Source organism: Syngnathoides biaculeatus, chromosome 8, assembly GCF_019802595.1.
Source record: "Syngnathoides biaculeatus isolate LvHL_M chromosome 8, ASM1980259v1, whole genome shotgun sequence".
Classification (NCBI taxonomy): Eukaryota; Metazoa; Chordata; class Actinopteri; order Syngnathiformes; family Syngnathidae; genus Syngnathoides; species Syngnathoides biaculeatus.
This window is the reverse complement of record NC_084647.1, coordinates 11632205-11649116: the sequence shown is the minus strand read 5'-3', so window position 1 is coordinate 11649116 and position 16912 is coordinate 11632205. Positions and strand designations below refer to the sequence as shown.

General features: G+C 43.5%; 1 protein-coding gene and 1 long non-coding RNA gene across 4 annotated transcripts in view; one reads left to right on the top strand and one right to left on the bottom strand.

Moving 5' to 3' along the window:
* zgc:172282 (leucine-rich repeat and fibronectin type III domain-containing protein 1-like protein) overlaps positions 1-16912 on the bottom strand; it is a 154214-nt gene that overhangs the window by 61622 nt on the left and 75680 nt on the right. For 2 of the 3 annotated variants that reach the window (XM_061827707.1, XM_061827708.1), the window contains exon 2: positions 15056-15161. The exons of the other annotated variant lie outside the window; for it this stretch is intronic. The gene's annotated coding sequence lies outside the window, so the exon portion shown is untranslated. The remainder of the gene's footprint in view (positions 1-15055; positions 15162-16912) is intronic. 3 annotated transcript variants of the gene reach the window in all.
* LOC133504956 (uncharacterized) overlaps positions 1-16912 on the top strand; it is a 179747-nt gene that overhangs the window by 103066 nt on the left and 59769 nt on the right. The window contains exon 3 of the long non-coding RNA XR_009796108.1: positions 14014-14169. This is a non-coding gene — a long non-coding RNA (uncharacterized LOC133504956). The remainder of the gene's footprint in view (positions 1-14013; positions 14170-16912) is intronic.

Below are 16912 nucleotides of genomic sequence, written 5' to 3'. Positions count from 1 at the left end.
GCCTTCATTGGCGCACAACACCGTGTCGTCTTTGTGTGGGTATAACGTCCTGTATATGAACCAAACCACGGAAATAATACTTTAACATTTACTATACATTTGCATACGCATACTGAGCTCTACCACTTTTTCCCTGCAGGCATAAACATGCCATGTACTGGACAAATGCTGTTGTTCATATAATTTAGTTAAACATTTCCACAAAGGAAAATCATGGTCATAGATGTATTCGTGGTACACTAAATTAATCATATTTTTCCTTTCTCAGTCATCATCGATTATGCGCAATGTCCTGGTGAAAAGGCAGTACGGTGCAACAACTGGTTCGAGCGTTGGCCTCACAGTTTTCAGGACCGGGGGTTCAAATCCTGGCCCTGCCTGTGCGGAGTTAGCTTGTTCTCCCCATGCCTGCGTGGGTTTTCTCCAGGTAGTCCGGTTTCCTCCCACATCCCAAAATCATGCTTCAATTGGAGACTCCAAATTGCCCAGAGGTGCGATTGTGAGCGCGACTGTCGTCTGCCTACATGTGCCCTGATATTGGGTGGCAGCCTACCCAGAGTGTACCCTGCCTCCTTCCAGAGGATAGCTGGGATAGGCTCCGGCACTCCCATAACCCTTGTGGGGACAAGCGGATCAGGAAATGCATGGATAGATGTCCTGGTTAAGATATAAAACGGTTTAGAGCATGCAGGAGAAATCGAGCTTGCTATAGTCATGGCAGCAACTGGATGAATAAAAGCTGAAGACAATGGCTAAAAAAAAAAAAGAAAGAAAAAAAAAAAACTAAGTGATTCTACAGAGTGGGGTCTGTGTCAAAACAGTTGGTGAAAAAAAGGAAAAAAAACTTGGTGGAGGCCTGTATCTTAGCAACAGTCGATGACACATGGATGGTAACAGTGAGGAGGTGGGCAGAGTATGTGTTATGGTTGTGGGGGAGTTGCAAGTGTGTGTATGGGGGCTGTGAGAAAGCACAAGATTGGTCCACAGATCTGGCAAGTAACGAGTCTGCGTTGCCGTCATAGGGTGATGGCGGTGGGGGTGAACAGATTCCTCATAGCGAAGAGTACAACTACACTTGTGTGGCGAGAGTGCTGCTACACTATAGGATAGTGCGCCTTAGTTTATTTTTGTCCAAGAACACTGGGCCCGCTCCATCCCATCACACACGCTCACACTCAACACTAACTGCAAAAAAAAAAACCTGCTAGATCCATGTTTTCATTTAAAACTGCTGTAACTAAGATGAGAAATTTTGCCACAGACCCCCTGAAAGTATTCCTCGATTTGTGGAATCAATGAGACGCCGAAATCGGCAAACTTGACCAGGTCAAAACTGTCAACTATTATGTAGCAGATCTATTTTTCTAATCACTTCATTTTGACTCCGTGGACATCAAAGCCCTGAGTTGTAAGTTTTTTATGTGATAGTGCATATCAAAACTATATGGTAAATATGTGAGGTCAGTAGCTAGCTAGCTTCTAGTGCATATTATACACTTGAGAACATTGCTGCATTGAAGTGACAAGTTTTCGGGAAAAAAAAAACATAAAGGTCTGAAGAAAGATACATACAGTATCTTACAATATACTTACAAACCCTACTCAAATTTATGGGCATTCATACCTGATAACATTAATCACCATTAAAAAAGTTAGTAAAGCATTTTTAAAGAGGGCTTAAGTTGATTTTTCTGGCATCAAATGTAGAATTATTCGTCCGACCTTAACTTTCCTGCACAGTTGTAGCTTGGGTGGGGGAGTACTTGGAGGCGGTGAAGACACGTGGAAGGTCGCTACAGGCACAAATAGTCAGGGCTGTGAGATTTCCGTGGATTCGCGGAATTCCGCGGATTCTGTTGTGAAAAATATGATGTTCACAAAACTATTCTCTCTATTTTTACATGAAAGATCATTAAGGGGTAAGGGTTTACTCGGCTTTAATAGGCTTGCGCGGCGACCAGGCCCCGTACACCGCGGCGGCTCAATACACGCGGACACGCGGAGTTTTACGCCAGCTGAACGTAGTACATGTTTTGACTGCAAGAGAAGAACTTAACGCAGGCTAAAAATAGCGCGACCTGGCAATGTGTACGTGAATTTTACCGACGAACGACATTGCCATACTTCCTATTTTTACGACATTACGGCATTCGTGCACAACTTCTGTCTTTCCTGTCCCGGTATTCGCTTTGAAACACGTGTTGGTAAGAAGAAAAAAAAAAACACTGCCAGTAGTCAAGCTTTGCTACGAGAATTTGACAGAATGTCTGTCGCAAGAAGGGATATTGTGCAACGGGAAGACGGTGAGAAAGACAATGTGGGGAAAAAAAAAAATCGACAAGGAAATCAGCATCAAAAACCCATGGAATTGGAATTGGCTTGAACATAAAGTCGGGAACGAGTACCTGCATGAACACATTCGTAAAATCAAGGAACCGGGCAAGGCTTGACTGCGTGCGATGCCGCCAAGATATCAAGTACGGATCAGGCGAGTGGATGCGTTTGGTGGACCACGTACAAGGAAAAAAACATTCCGAACTAGTGGAATTGAAGTTGTCCAATTACAGATTGGCAGGTAGAGCTAATCATTTATGAAATAATTTTGTTTAGATTCTGATTAAAGTTTAAGACGTTCGACCAGATTTTGTGTGTGTGTGTGTGTGTGTGTGTGTGTGCGCGCCCCAGAGCTCCCCCCCCCCTTAACATTCCTTGGATTTACTCTTCATTTCACGGCCCTGATTAGTGCACAATATCACAATCGTGCCCCGATAAATATTCCGCTTCCCTTGCTGCGGATGAGAGCAAGATGTGAACACAGCAATGCAAGAAAGTAATATGAGCATTCCAGTGACGTCAACTGGGAACAGAATCCAGATTAAAGAAGCTGCATCGCTCTGTCATAGTTGATTTAATATCTGAAAAATCCAGTTTGGAAAGTCGTTACGGTCCTTAAAATGTGAAAAAGCTCAATAATGGACTAATGTAGAACTCAAGAGCACAGGTGAACGAGCGTCATTATTTCCTTTTGTGAATACAATCTATATTGTGGCTAATCCCTTCATTTTTTTTTTTAAGTACAGTATACCCACATCAAAACTAGCAAGAACAGAAACATTTTCACTGCGAAGGGAAGCCTCTGAAGTCAAACATTTAATCCATGTTGTATTTAAATTTGCTTTTCTGCAATAATCTGGTGTGTCTGTGATAGAGAATGAGATAAAAGTCTCCAATACGTGGTAATCCTATTACGACTAAAAATGTGTGGGACTCAATTTATGTAGTCAGTCTTCTTTTCCTTTCGGCATGTCCCGTTAGGAGTCGCCACAGCATGTCATCTTTTTCCATCTAAGCCTATCTCCTGCATCTTCCTCTCTAACACCCATAGTCCTTATGTCCTCCCTCACAACATCCATCAACCTTTTCTTTGGTCTTCCTCTCGCTCTTTTGCCGAGCAGCTCCATACTCAGCACCCTTCTGCCGATATACTCACTCTCTCGCCTCTGGTCATGTCCAAACCATCAAAGTCTGTTCTCTTGGACCTTATCTCCAAAACATCCAACTTTGGCTGTCCCTCCAACGAGCCCATTTCTAATCCTATCCAACCTGCTCACTCTGAGCGAGAACCTCAACGTCTTCATTTCTGCTACCTCAAGTTCTGCTTCCTGTTGTCTCTTCAGTGCCACCGTCTCTAATCCGTACATCATGGGTGGCCTCACCACTGTTTTATGAATTTTTCCCTTCAGTTTATGTAGTCAGTAGGAACAAAAATAATGTACATCTATGTCCGATGAGCTGGTGGTGGAGCTCATACATTCAGATGAAATCCTAATTGTTAATACTGCTCAATCCCACAAAAAGCCGAATTATAAGGCATGGAGGCAAAACAATTCACTTCTAATTGAGGAACAATTAGAAAGATAGAGAAATACACTGGAAAGGGGAGGAATGAAGATTAGCCGAAGTAAAACAGAGTATATGTGCGTGAATGAAAGGGGTGGAGGAGGAAGAGTGAAGCTCTGAGGAGAAGAGATAGCGAGGGTGAGCGACTTCAAATACTTGGGGTCGACAATACAGAGCAATTGAGAGTGTGGTAAGGAAGTGAAGAAACGGGTCCAAGCGGGGTGGAAGAGCTGGTGGAAGGTGTCTGGTGTTCTATGTGACAGAAGAGTCTCCGCTAGGATGAAGGGAAAAGTTTATAAAAAGTGGTGAGGTCAGCCATGATGTACGGATTAGAGACGGTGGCACTGAAGAGCCAACAGGAAGCAGAACTGGAGGTGGCAGAAATGAAGACGTTGAGGTTCTCGCTCGGTGTGAACAGGTTGGATAAGATTAGAAATGACCTCATTAGAGGGACAGCCAAAGTTGGATGTTTTGGAAACAAGGTTAGAGAGAGAGCAGACTTCGATGGTTTGGACATGTCCAGAGGCGAGAGAGTATATTGGTTAGAAGGGTGCTGAGGATGGAGCTGCCAGGCAAAAGAGCGAGAGGAAGACCAAAGAAAAGGTTAAGGGATGTTGTGAGGGAGGACACGAGGACAGTGGGTGGTTAGAGAGGAAGATGCACGAGATAGGCTTAGATGGAAAAATATGACACGCTTTGGCGACCCCTAATCAGGACAAGCCGAAAGGATAAGAAGAAGAGGAGTCAAACAATTTCACTTGCTCAAGAAGTGTTAGGTAAATGGGTCAAGTTGAAACATCAGCAACAAAAATATTAATATTGTTGCTTTCACTCAAAATGATTACTTTTGCAAATAGAGAATATATCTACTTGCATGGTTGTTTCCCATCAAACTGCTTACTGGCTGATTTCAACTTCTCTGGAGTTTGGTCTCATTACCAATGACCTCCCCTACTACCGGTGGTCAAGACTAGCATACGGGTGTCAGCACTCACTGTGTGGTTTCTGTATATCGTAAATTTGACAGCGGGCAAACTAACCTTGTGAAGCGTGCCCGAGATCTGCACGGATTGCTGATTGTGTCACCCCAACAAGAGTTAAACCGCCATTCGCCAATTGCAAGCATTAACCGGCCAAGCTATGCACGTCGTAGTGGTCTACTGGGCTAAGTATAAGTCGTGTTTTCGAGAGCAGCCGCTTTTTCCCCTGAATTACTTCCATCGTTGTTGGCACCTTTTTGCTTTGTTTGTTCACCGTGTTGGCACAGGGAACTATTATGTGGAGTACGGGGTCATGATTCTGGCACATTTTCCCCTGCTCTCCGAATCTCATAACAGCTGTGCGATCGAGCTGGCGGCCATGCAGATACACACAATGGCGCAAACAAATCCTCGCATAAATGCAGAGGGGCTGGTAAACAGAGTTGTTCACACAAAACTTTCACCTTGACTCTGTAAAACGCATACAGGTAGAAAAAAAAAGAACCCCACAAACAGTCGTGTGGGGATGTCTTGTGTTACAACGACTCGTTCTTGTTGTTTCGCACTGTACCTTTCGAAATAGTCAGCTCACGTTTGTGCCCTTCGCATCCAACACTGTGCTGGTGCATCATCTTTCGAAAATAGTCCTGCCAGTGCAGTCCATAATGAGGCGGCGCGAGCGCACGGCAACAATGCTTGTCAGTCCGTGTTCTGTTGCAGGGGTCTCGATCCTTTTATCTTCGCCGAGCTACGTTCACGCAGTAAAAGTTGCCAGAGAGCCGTTCGTGTTTTTATTAAAATTGGTAATTTCCACAGCACATGAGTGGATATGCTTTTTTCTTTTCTTTTTCTTCTTTTTTTTTTGCACTTGGCACACATGCAAGCGATAATAAAGGACTCATGCTCTGTAAAATAACAAATATATATTAAATGTGTTTTAAATGTAAAACTTAATAAAGAATTGTGGGACGGTGGATCAACTGGAAAGGGTTGACCTCACAATTCTCAGGTCCAGGGTTCGATCCCAGCCCCGCCTGCATGGGTTTTCTCCAGGCACTTTGATTTCCTCCTCCATCCCAAAAACAAGGAACATTAATTGGACACTCTAAATTGCCTCAAGGTGTGATTGTGAGTGCAGGTGGTTGTCTCTGTGTGCCCTGCGATTGGCTGGCAGCCCGTTGAGAGCTGGAATAGGCTCCAGCACTCCCGCCACCCTTGTGAGGATAAGCGGCTCTGAAAATGAATGGATGGACTTAAAGAACTGTTGCTTGATAAAAAGTCAACTTATATTTATCCATCAATCCATCCATTTTCTTTGCCACTTATCCTCACAAGGGTCACGGGGAGTGCTATAGCCTATCCCAGCTGTCAACAGGCACGAGGCGGGGTACACCCTGAACTGGTTGCCAGCCAATCGGAGGGCACATAGAGACAAACAGGCACACTCACAATCATCACACCTAGGGGCAATTTAGAGTGTTTAATTAATGTTGCATGTTTTTGGGATCTGGAAGGAAACCGGAGCGCCCGGAGGAAACCCACGCAGGGACAGGGAGAACATGCAAACTCCACACAGATGGGGCCGGGATCGAACCCAGGTACTCAGAACTGTGAGGCCAACGCTTTACCAGCTGACCCACCGTCCTGCCAACTTATATTCAAGAACACAAAAAACTAATATTATACCTGTTTGTGTATTTTCCACATTATAAGGCGTACCGAAAAGCCTTTAATTTTCTCAAAAGCCGACGGTGCACCTTATGCTCTGATGCGCCTTATATATGAAAAAAAGCTTTAAAATGGGCCAATCATTGAAGGTGAGCCTTATAATGCGGTGCGCCTTATAGTCTGGAAAAAGAAGAACCTATTCATAAAAAGTCAAATAATGTTCACTCAGCACTTGCATGCTGGATCTTCACCACATTTAAACCTAAAATGTTGTAAAATTTTGTGTAATCAGCCACAAACACATCCTCTCCGTTCCATGACAAAAAAAATCTTCCTTTCCTTTCCTTGTTTCCTGGTTACATGCTTCAAACTTTGACTTTGTGCCCGTCTGGCATCACCGCCCAACCTCTCTCTGTTTTCCTCAATACATTATGTTATAAATGGCAAACTGTTGGCGGCGCATCCTTAACCTGCGTACTGCTCTTGAAAGGCAGCCAAGTGTCCCGCTCAAGCCAAGTGGTTAAAAAGCAAAACATCTGATAATAGTTTGGACGTTCCCTGTGCAAATTTCAAAAACGAGCCTGCTTCCGTGCTTGGCGGTCAGGCCTGTAAACAGAGGTCAGTGTTCAAGTACCATTGCGGACAAAATAAATTCAAATCTCAGAACTGAATCGTAAAATGAACCGGTGGTGTCGATGATGCCTCATCGTAACGCAGACGGGCTTGACTCGCAATCAAACAGCCTTCAACTTCCGCTTAACGCCATGACATTCTCAACCAATCACTGATCAGGACTCAACCAAGACCCATTTAGTGCCCCGATAGAGTGCATGAGTTCTTCCAATCCGCTGCAAGGTTGTAGAATAGAAAATTATTTAAAGATGCATTACTGGCTTCAAAATTTTAGGTAAATTGGATAACAGCTTGTCACACCATTACTTTACATATTATTTTTGCAAAATATAGTATTATTTTTCAAAGGCATTAGAAAATGAACTACAATCGTCATTTGCTTGATGAGCAACATGAACGGTTCAAAGTAAAGACGAACAAGGAGCGACGCATACTTAATTTATCTAGATTTAGAAGCTGTTTTCACTCACGGTTCTACAAATTCAAAATAAGTTACATATTTGTTTGCGACTGCTTTTGAGTTTTTGGTTTTTTTTTTGACATTGTGTCCTTAGGGTGTACTACTAAGGAGTGTGAAGCATACTGAGGCCCATCTTTCAAAGGTTCTTTTCCTTTTTCATGCACAGTCTTAAAGTGTCTAAAGTGGCTAATTAGATGAGACGTTTTGGTTGTGGGCTCGAGCCCTCGTTTTTGCTCTTGTGCTTTCTTTGGTTATACCCGGGTCCTCCAGAGTTCTTTGTCTGCTTGTGATTATATCCCCCTGTGTAGCTGTAGTAAATAAGGAGATGAGGGGAGAAAAGTGATTGTTGGAAGTGTTTCTTTACTCTCCACGTTCTAAACCAACAACCGAGCAGCCCGCAAAAATAAACTCCCTGCCGCTCCCTTGAAGGTACAGCTCCCTGGTGAATGTCTCTCTCTTGTGGATCATCGTATTCCCACCAGTCCGGCTGTGATTTCATACACCATCTCACAGCACGCAGCGCAAACTGTGACTACCATAATTTCCGGCCGATAAACCGCGTCTTTTTTCACACGCTTTCGACCCTGCGGCTTATGCGGTAATGTGGCTAATTTGTGCATTTTTTTTTTTCTAACGGGCGCAAGGGGGTACTTGAGCGGAAAAGGTAAGAGTGAGACCGGTGGAAGATATGTGCTGAGGAAGTGACTTTTACTGGGCCGGCCCTGTTAGCGCTACGCTCGCGTGTCTCACGGATTTTACCAGTATGTTTTTCGTTTTTTAACCGGCCCTGTTAGTGCGGCACTAGCGTTAGCGGGAGCTAGCGTTAAACTCTCTTCGTAAATATCTCGTGTTTCAATGTGGGTTTCAATGTGGGCACTTGCGGCTTTTACACAGCTGCGGCGTATGCATGTACCAAATAGTATTTCCTTTACAAATGTGCTGGGTGAGGCTTATAACCAGGTGCGCTCTGTAGGCCGGGAATTACGGTATAAAAAACTTTATGGAGAGATTGTTGTTGTAGCCAAGTAGGATGGTCTTTATTCCGTATCAAGGTCCAGAAAGTAAGCCACATCGGCCGGGGCGCTCCACAGGTGTTCCACCGTCAGCGTGGTCGGTTTTTGAGCACAGTTGAAGGGATTATGCGTATCGTGGGGGGCAACGTCACACAATGGGCATTTATCGACGATGCTGTCGAGTCGATGCTGATAGTTGTTGAGCTTGTGACACCAGCCCGAACGGAGTTGCGATAGCGTCGATCTCACGGGCCGCGGGAGTTGTCGTTCGGGTTCGGCTACTGGAGGCGGGTAGCCGCCCAATACAATGTTGGGTTTGTACCCGGCGATGTTGTCTGCTACGGCTGTTCGATGGATCGCCGAGAGGCCACGCCTGTAGTCCTCTGCATCGACGGACGGGCGATGAATGTACTGCTCGATCGATGGCTCAATATCTCGGACGGTTTTGCGCAACGCTGTGGGGCACGCTTCTTGCCTTGACATCCGGCGAGGTAGCACTGAAGCATGTATTGCTTTGTGAGCATCACATTATGCTCGCGTACCGGAGCGAGTTTTGACTCGGCGTGTACGTGATCGATGGAAGCCATTTTTTGGCAGCCCATGGTGGTTTTGAGGGCAGTGTTTTGGGTTGCTGAGGGGGGGTCTCAGTGTGTTGGCTTCAGGTTGGGAGTCCACGTAGTTACGGAGAGGTGGGGTACATTAGCAAAAAGCAGTAAACAGCATGGCTGGCACCGTTGGGATTGTTTACATTGTGTTTGTTGCTCATTTGCTCGTTCGCTAGCTTTCCTGGTGCAACCTCTCTTCTTTTTCCCCACTGTTCTCTCATCTTGACGCTCTTTTGCCTGTAATTTCACAAAGTATTTTAAAGGTTTAGGTGTGACTGATGTGTTTAATTTAGCAAAAAAGCAATAGCGAGCAGTTCAGTGATTACGTCGATTAGGGAGTAATGATATTATATAAAAATGAGAAGGGGGAGTAATAAATTTCAAAGTGGAAATAGAATATGTGATCGGGTAGCAGTGAAAAGGACAGGCTTTAATGAGAGAATGGAGAATTCAGAACGGAAAGTTGGAACAAAAGAGGAAGAAAACAGTCTGGAGAACTGTACAGTATGTGCCGCTTGGTTGTCATCACTGTAAAGATTTCTCTATTCCTGTTTTTTCTTTTTTTTTCTTTTTTGCAGCTGCCGCTGTAGGGTATTGATCACACACTCCATCGAAGGTACGAGAAGACATGAACGTTATATTACAAGCACACATGCACACACAAAAACAAATATTTAGAATGTGCTTTGAATTGATCCATCCTAATTCGAATGAAAACAGACAGTCAGCGGGGAGTTTGGGACGGTGTCTGAAGGGTCGGGATCGGGTCCCCGCCGCCCCCGGGGCACCTCGGATGGGCCAGTGACAGCACAGTGGTTTGAATTCAATTGCGAGTGTCTGTAGACAAACCCCCGCTGGGGATTCTTTCACTGGATATGGGACTACTCACTTATTGCAACAGAAAACTCATATAGACTCCCCTCTAGAGACTTCTATAATTCACTTAGTCAGTCCCACCCCATTTTCCGTTGTGTAACCAGGTTCAAAATCCTTGTCTTGCACGGTTCTTCTCCTGTTCTTGTCCTACCCCATTTTGTCCTGTCCTTCCTTCACGTGGTTTAGCGCTACAGTCTCGTGCAACATCCATATTTAATGTTTCTCTGAGAGAAAAGCACATGGCTGCCGTTGTTGCACAAATGTTTATTCTCCCTTTGTCTAGGGGTCCCTCCCTTGGAAACCAATTAAGCTATTTATCCTTTACAATAATGTGCAATGACATGTTTATCCAAACATGCGAGCAAGCTGCGAGGAGCTAGTTTAAATCCCTAACAAAACGCCTCCATCACACTTAACTTGGATAATGAACGTGTATATCTACCACAACTGGACACAGTAGTTATGATGCAGGCATCAATATTTAACAAAATATACACACTTGTTAATGTATACGCTCCTATAAAAGATGAACTAGCCTTTTTCTACACGTTATTTTCACACTTAACTAACCTTTCAGCCAGTTCTACGATAATCCCGCGAGATGACTGAGACCTTATGCTTGACCCCTTCATAGATCGTGCAAGTCCCCAAAGTAGCAACCAGCCTGGACGCGCCAATAAATTCAAGCAGTGTATGGATGACTTTGCAGTCGCCGATATTCGGAGACCAAAAAAATCGGCCAAAATAAGAGTGCACTATTTTTTTTCTTTTTTTTTTTTTTTTTTGCTCCTTCAGCGCTCCTTCTCAAGAATAGATTTTCAATTTGACGGCTCATAAAATTACCTCCAAAATAATCCAATCATGATCAATGACCACACACCAATTTTTCTCTACCCAAAAAGCTCGTCATTCTTCTTCAACATGCTGCACATAAATCTTTGATTCCTTTGCCTGCTTACAATGTCACCTGACAATAACCGAATTATGTTGTCAAGTTTTGCCTTCTGCATTCTTTGTTGTTCATTTTGTTTTATTTCTATTTTTTTCTTATTTACTCGTTTCCTTTTCGATACTCAAAATTGATTTGTATGACGAAAGGGACACGCGCATGGATTGGGGATATTCTCTTCTTGGCCCTGTGCATGCATTGCTGGCATCTGTTGGAGCAGGATTATCTTTACTCCTTCACAGTCTTTCGGGGGGATGACTGGGAGGGCTTCCCGGCTTGCGCTAGTGGTAGATTTGCTCATTTATCTTGGTTGCTAGGGCAGTGCCAACTGGTGTCCCCCTTGGTTCCCCATTCCGGCTGCTGGTGGAGGTTGTGTTGGGGCACCCTATTTCTCCTCGGACCTGCTCCCTCCTCTTCTCTCCAGTTCTTGCATCCAGCTGTGGTTCCCTTCCCCTCTTCTTGCGGAAACGGGGGTGTTCCCTGATGACAATGGGGTGTGTTGTGGGGTTTTGTTGCTGCCTGGTCTGGGGGCTGGTCCACCTGCAGCACTCTGGGGTGGGTAGTGGGCGCTGACTGGGGAGGGAGGGCAGTCCTGAAGGGCTGGGTAAGTCGGTTCTCTCTCTCTCTATGGTTGTCCATGTGGACGGGCCCGCCTGCAAAAGCAATGCCTGTTTATCAGCCACTTAGGACACACTCAAAACATTCACTGGTCATATTTTTTACTGGTCACATCCGGGCACACAAACATACTCTGGATTTCTTGAGGGGCTGGTGTGGGGTCGGTGGCGTACTGGTGTCGGACCGGGATTCTGTACATCAGTCCTCTGGAGCCAGGGAATGTGGGGCAATGGGGGGCGGAGGGTGGAGGTTTGCAGCAGGGTGGCATCCTTGTGGCCAGTTTTGAGGTTCCTCAGTAGGGACAGTGACCCATCCTAGGTCCCTCCATGTGGGAGGTGTCCCAAGCACCCGGTCGCTCTTGGGTGGACTCCTGGGTCCGACCCTAGCAATCTTGGGAATATTTGAGTCTCATTGTGGTAGATATTTTTCTTTTTCTGCTTTTTGAAGATTACTCCAAAATGCAGCCACTTTTTTACAAAAATACCAGTAAACAATGATGTTTAGTTTTTCTATGAAGGTGACAGCAGTCGAAGATTCTTTGTGACTGCCTTTTTATATACATGTATGTACACAAACAATGACTTAAGAATGACTTATGACTTAAGAATGTTATGTCGGTTTCCAATTAAGGCTTGATCAAGGACTGAAGTAATGTGCTTTGATGGGCATAACAATATTAGACAATTTCCTTTAAACACAAAATATAAAATAATATAAAAAACAAACGAGCAATCCAGACTTTAGACACAACTGGTGATTTAATAACCATCCCCTACCAACCGAGCTTAAATCCAATTAGTATGAAATAATACAAAGAAATTCACCATATTTATTAGCAAAAACTTTCAGCCCTGACTTGACGTGACATGTTTTCATTGAAAATAAATCTGTGACGATAAATGTGCGACGAAACGTGTGCTCTGCTGTTATGAATGCAGCTTTGTCTGAAAATAACTGTGACACTTACTTCAGCAGAGACATCCACCCGTATTAACACATAACATAATAGTCAATGCAGATTTGTATATTGAATAGCGTAGCATTAAATTTGAGCGCCATGGGCTTAATCTTTGAACAATGCAGTGCAAAGCGTTGCTTGTCATGTCATGGGAATACATTCTGTTTTACAAATATTGTCTCATTTACGAGAACACTCGCACCAGAAATGTATGTAATGCAATTTTTGAAAGTGAAGCTATTTGGGGAGGAAATTTGTGGTGCGGCTCGGCTGACAGGCACATTTCTCATCTAAGCAGGTGCTCCTGTTTGATAAATATCTCCTCTCCACACACAAAAGCATCGAAATCAGGTTATATACAGGAGCTGATTCGAACCATATTTGCATGCAAGTGTATGCATGTAATAATAATTTTTAAAAAAAAAACAGTTGTCAAAATACCACAGGCGTTCAAGACTGACTTGGGCATAATTACACTTCAATGGCCGTGTACAGTATGTACTGTATCTGTGTTGTGTCTCATTGTGTTGGTAGAAAAACAACAACTCCATGCATGTAGTACAAACTTGCTATATTCTCCAATTGATAAAGTTACTTCCATAAACAAGGTGATTATTCTTGTATTCTTCATTCATGCAGTGGGTAGTTCTCGCCCTTCCACCCACCCATGTAACGTGAGACGTAAACACAGCAAACCTGTGCTGACAAACACAAAGTGCTCATTGTCCTTTTATGATTTCCAACATGTGCCTCAAGGTTGACGAGCTCAACAATGGATCCCAACTGCAAACATTCTTAGATCACACTTTTCCCGATAACAGTGCACGTTATGTTTGTTCATTTCACATGAGTAATCTATGATGCTACGACTTGTTAAATAAATGAGAATGAAGTGCTTTTTCATTCATAATGCTCAAAAAAGGGGAATTTTCACTTGTGCTTGCATTGAGATGAATAATTCGATGGGAAGATGTTATTCTGTGCTAGATGATATTGAACATGTTGTCATCCAAGTGAAGTGCATTTGAGCAAAATTTGTGACAGATGATTCCTCTAATGCTTGGGCAAGAGTTTTTTTTTTTTTTTTTTTTGTAGTGATAGTCATTTACGTGCTTGTTACAATTATAAACCAAAGCCTAAAAACAATCTCTATACCATCCATCTATCCATTTTCTTTGGCACTTATCCTCACGAGGGTTACGGGAAGTGCTATGCCAGCTGTTAATGGGCAGGAGGCGGGTACACGCTGAACTGGTTGCCAGCCAATCGCAGGGCACATCAAGACAAACAGCCGCACTCACAATCACACCTAGGGGCAATTTAGAGTGTCCAATTATTGTTGCATGTTTTTAGGATGTGGGAGGAAACTGGAGCGCCCGGAGGAAACCAACACAGGCACGGGGAGAACATCCAAACTCCACACAGGCGAGTCTGGAATTGAACCCGGGACCTCAGAACTGTGAGGCCAACGCTTTCCCAGCTGATCCACCGTGCCAATCTCTATACCAAGTAGGTTGAATCAACTTCATGTGTTTATTAGCTTCAGTCTTTAAACTATTTCAGCCACATATGAACCAATTTTCCTTTGTCATAAAAAAAAAAAAAAAAAAAAAGAATGGCACCTTGAAACAAAAGACCACAGCTTGCTGATCACAGAAAACCGAAAATGATGTCAAGAATCAATTTGAAAACAAGCATCCAAACTTTGTTAAAGGTCAAAATAAAGGCCTCTGGAATTGGATCATCAATTTGGTCACAGACAAGTTGGTTTTCACGTGATATTCCTACTGGAACTACAAAATCGATTTGGATCTTAATAAACAGAGAATCTTGGTGAAAATTGCAAAGTAAGTTGAGAACAAGCCACTGGTGTCATACTTTTACTCCACTGACTTCTGCACAGGGAGCTGCCGTTCAATTCCCTCACTATATTCATACTATTGACATAATATGATTATTATGATATTTTATTAGTCAAGTATGTTTGCAGACCTGTAACAGTCTGTTCTCCTTTTCAACATATACATGATACGTTTCACATGGACAAAGTGGATACAAAACTGGGTCAAATATAAGTAGCCGTCAGAGGGTATTTATTTTTTTCTGAGCGCACACCTGACAAAACCAAGGTCATTTTTAAACTGAAGCTGACACTTTTATACCAAGTCCACATTCGAGGGTCACGCAATGGATGTCTGATAAAAAGCTTCTGTCACTCATTTAAGAATTCCTTGACAATCGTTAGCTTTAATCTACACAGATTCAAGCAACACCAGAAAATTTGCGACCCTCCTCTGTGGTCCACTGTATGGAACAATTTTGACTGACTCTGGCCAAGTAGTAAGTTGCAAATAAAAAATAATGTGACGGGAACCTGCACGGCAAGTTTACCGACCTATATCAGGTGTGCCTTGATTCAGTTGGGGTCAACATGAAGGACATCTGCGGTGATTTACAGATGATTGGGTTAGGGTGGGGAGCCTGGAGGGAGGGAGCCCAACCTGAAGAAAAGACCAGAGAAAAGACACAATAGGTTATCGGGGAAAAAAGTGATACAGTCTGGCCAATGGAATGAGGCAACATACTAATTTTATGCATTCACATTACTCTTAATCACTCAAAAAAGTGACCTCGTTCACTTGAGTCAGTTTGGATATGTGCAAAAATAAAGCTAAATATAATAATAGAGATCCAACAAGTATTGGATGGGCTGAGGTTGCCTCTCCACTACCAAAGGGCGGAGCAATTATCGTCATTTCTGTCCTACAAGCCGTGACTTTTTTCACATGCTTTCAAGCCTGCGGTCTATGCGGTGATGCGGCTAACACTAGCGTCGCGTTATTGCGAGCGTTAAACTCTTTCTGTGTACCGAGGCTTCTAACCAGGTGCGCTCTGTAGGCCGGGAATTACGGTCGTTGGTCTTATTTGTTTATTTTGTCGGGGGTTTTTAAAATTGCTTTCACAGAGGCTTCTGTTATTCAAAATGTGTTCCTCCTGACCTGCACACCAAAAACATGGCTGTGAACTGTTTGACTCTAGTTTACAAAAACAGAGGAATGTCTTTAGCAACTATTTAAAACAAAAACAGAAAAAAAAAACAGCTCACGAGTTGTATTCCTGCTCAGAAATAAAGGGGAATGTGTATTTGCCTGACAGGAAAGGAGCCCGATTCAGGAAGACAAACACGAAGCGACTTGTGTAAGACGTTTCCAAAGACAAAGTGCTCATTTGTCTCTGCTAACTCGCCTTATGTAATTAGCAGTCACCATCCGGCGGACTCGGAGGACCTAGGTTCATGGGAACCTTGCTTACACTTGTGGTTCAGTATGAAAATTCAAATCATTGCGAGTGGCACAGGATTCATTAGCGCTGAGAGGAGCTGTTTGCTGAATCCAGGCTGTGCTACGTGAGTTAGACTGAAAAATGGCGCTTGAAATAACGTCATCTCTCTGCTGTTGAGACTTTTTTGTGCCCTTTCTCTCATTTGATGATTTCTATTTTCATGCCATTTGTGTAAACTTTGCAAAACTGATCGAGTTGTGGGTAGCAAAAAAGTAAGAGGCTATAGATGTCACTGTGTTCTATACCTGACTATCTATGTTTTGAGATAACTGGCCACATTGTGCATTGAGATACAAATGATTTAAACCATCCATCCATCCATCCATTTATTTTCTTTGCCGCTTATGCTCACAAGGGTCATGGGCAGTGCCGGAGCCAATCTCAGCTGTCAATGGGCAGGAGGCAGGGTACACCATGAACTGGTCACCAGCCAAGCGCAGGGCACAAAGACAAAGTCGCACTCACAATCACACCGATGGGCAATTTAGAGTGTCCAATTAATGTTGCATGTTTTGGGGATGTGAGAGGAAACCGGAGCGCCCAGAGAAAACCCACGGGAAGAACATGGAAACTCCACACAGGCGGGTCTGGGATTGAACCCGGGACCTCAGAACTGTGAGGCCAACGCTTTGCCAGCTGCTCCAACCTACCACCCGACTCAAAACGAATTTTATTTATTTTTTCAAAAGGAATTTTATATATACACATCAGACACACATATGTGCACCTTGGATTGAAATAAGTACTGCCTATGAAATACACACACAGAGAGACAGACATACACAAAAGAATAGAGTTATTTAATTATGCTATTTTCTAGATGTAATGGTAAAAAAATGGGTTCAGAAGGAATCTCCCTTAATTAATACTCGCCTAGAGAAAAAGCAAGTAATATTTGGCCTATATTTAA